This window comes from Pseudophryne corroboree, unplaced genomic scaffold (genome assembly GCF_028390025.1).
Source record: "Pseudophryne corroboree isolate aPseCor3 unplaced genomic scaffold, aPseCor3.hap2 scaffold_2847, whole genome shotgun sequence".
Classification (NCBI taxonomy): Eukaryota; Metazoa; Chordata; class Amphibia; order Anura; family Myobatrachidae; genus Pseudophryne; species Pseudophryne corroboree.
Genome location: NW_026969512.1, coordinates 1 through 2,500, shown reverse-complemented (window position 1 = coordinate 2,500; position 2,500 = coordinate 1).

Genomic DNA, 2,500 nt, shown 5'->3' with positions numbered 1-2,500 from the left:
CGCCCGGCTCCGGAGACCGGAGCGCTCGGGCGGACGCCTGGGGACCGGACGCCCTCTCCGGGCGGAGGGGTTCCGGGCGCGCCGTGGGCAGAGGGAGGGTCGGGTTCGCCTGGAGCCGGCCGAGACCCCTGGGTTCCGGCCGAGCGATCGTCCCTCCCCGCCGGGGCGCGGGGTGCCACATCGATCGGGTTGCGGAAATGGGAGACGTGGGGCCCTTCTCTCGCGTCAACCGCAGCCCTCCGTTTTCTCTTTTCCGGCTTGACTCTGTTCGCCACCTGTGATGCTCTCTGGCCGGTTCCCTCGGGCGTAGCGGGACGGGCGGCGCGCGCGACGCTCTCGCGGAGCGTCCTCCGACGCTTCCCCGGGCTCCTGGAGCCGCCTCCCGGCCCGAGGGGTGCCCGTCCGCACTCATCGGCTGAACTTCCGCGAATTGCAGTACCCGATTCGGCCCGCCGGGGGGCGCTGCCGCCGGGGGAAGAGGGGGACGGGCCGGGCCTGGCGCCGGGCTCCGCCGGACGCCCGGCGCTGCCCCGTCTCGGCCTCGGAAGGGGGAGTCGGGGGAACGGGAGGCCGGGAGTCCCGGAGAAAGAGAGAGAGAGAGAGAGAGAGATAGAGAGACCTCCGCGGTTCCGCCTTCGACCGCCGGGGGGCGCCGCGCACCCGTCCGCACGGGCCCGTCCCGGTGGCTCCCGGCAGGGCTCTCCCAAACCCTCTCCCAGGGCCCCGGTCCGGGAGCCCGACTGCGTCCGCTCTCCGCTTCCAGAGAGGAGGCTGTCGGACGGGGAGAGCTGGTACCGGGCTCCTGGAGCCCTGCCTGGGCAGCCTATGGAAGGGAGGGAGCCCTGGCCCTGCTGCTCTCCGAGCTCCGGCCCTGCTGCTCTCCGAGCTCCGTGCCTGCTCTGCCACGGGTCCTTTCGCAGGAGCTCCAGGGAAACGGGCTTTTCGGCCCCTGACAGAGTCCCGGCTCTCTCGCTCGCCTCGTTGGTACCTACTGATCCGGCGGAGGTGTTCTCCGGCGGGTAGCGACACGGACGGCCGAGGGCGCGCTTCACCCAGGCTTCAACCGTCTCCTCCCCGAGCCCCTGGAAGTGCAGCTGGGCCGCGGGCGCCCCGGTCCGCACTCATCTGCGAAACTTCCACAAATTGCAGTACCCGATTTGGCCCGCCGGGGGGCGCTGCCTCCGGGGGAGAAGGAGACGTGCCCGGCCCGTACGTCGGGCTCCAACGGATGCCCGCCGTGGACCCTTTATAGGCCCCATCCTGGTCCTGCCATGCTGTTATCGGAGCTCCACGGCTATCTTGTCACTAAACCTTTCGTTTGAGCTCCAGGGCTTTTTGCTTTTTGTAACCCGGTTCCTGGAGCCCTGCCTGGGCAAAATCGGATGCAAGAAGGCCCTGCCCATGCTGATCTCTGAGCTCCGCGCATCTTCTGTCACGGGTCGTTTCGCAAAAGCTCCAGGGAAACAGGCTTTTCGGCCCCGGACAGAGTCCCGGCTCTCTCGCTCGCCTCGTTGGTACCTACTGATCCGGCGGAGGTGTTCTCCGGCGGGTAGCGACACGGACGGCCGAGGGCGCGCTTCACCCAGGCTTCAACCATCTCCTCCCCGAGCCCCTGGAAGTGCCGCTGGGCCGCGGGCGCCCCGGTCCGCACTCATCCGCGACACTTCCGCGCTGGAGTCCGACGCTCGCCGGCCGCGTCCCCCGGCCCGCGGGGGCCCGGGGGGAGGCCCGACGCGTGCGGGGGGAGGCGGCGGGCGGCGGGGGCGCCCCCGCGCCACCCGACGGCGCCCCCCGGTGGCCAGAGGCGGCTCGGAGCGAGACGATCGGGGGGGGACGGCGGCGCGTGACCCGCCCCGGCCCCCTTGGCCCAGCGGACGGGCAGGCGGCTCCCGGGCGCCCCCCCCGATCCCCGCCGCGGCGCCCCCCGGTGGCCGCCTGACGCCACTGCGGGGGGTGCAGATTCCGTGTGTCCTCTCGGATAAAAACAAAAGAAACGATTCCCGTCGGGCGAAAGTAAGTGGGACGCAGGGCCCCGGGCCCCGACGGTCCGCGCGCGCGGCGCCCCCCGCTGGCCGGTCGAAGGGAGGACAAAAATAAAATGAAAAAAATTTCAAAAAAGCACTCGCCCCAAACAGACGAAAGGTACCCGGTCCGCCCGGATGAACCCTCCCCCGTGTCCCCGCCGCGGCGCCCCCCGCTGGCCAGCCGAGGTAATACACGATTGAGAGGGGGGGAGTGAAAAACAGGGGCAAAAAATGAAAAACACCCCACCCGTTTGAATGCAAAGTCCCGGAGCGGCCAGGGGTGGACGCCGGTCCGCGCGCACGGCGCCCCCCGCAGGCCAGTTGAAGGGAAGAACGGAACGAGACTAAAAGATAAAAAAAAATTTCAAAAAAGCACTCGCCCCAAACAGATGAAATGTACCCGGTCCGCCCGTGTCCCCGCCGCGGCGCCCCCCGCTGGCCAGCCGAGGTAATACACGATTGAGAGGGGGGGAGTG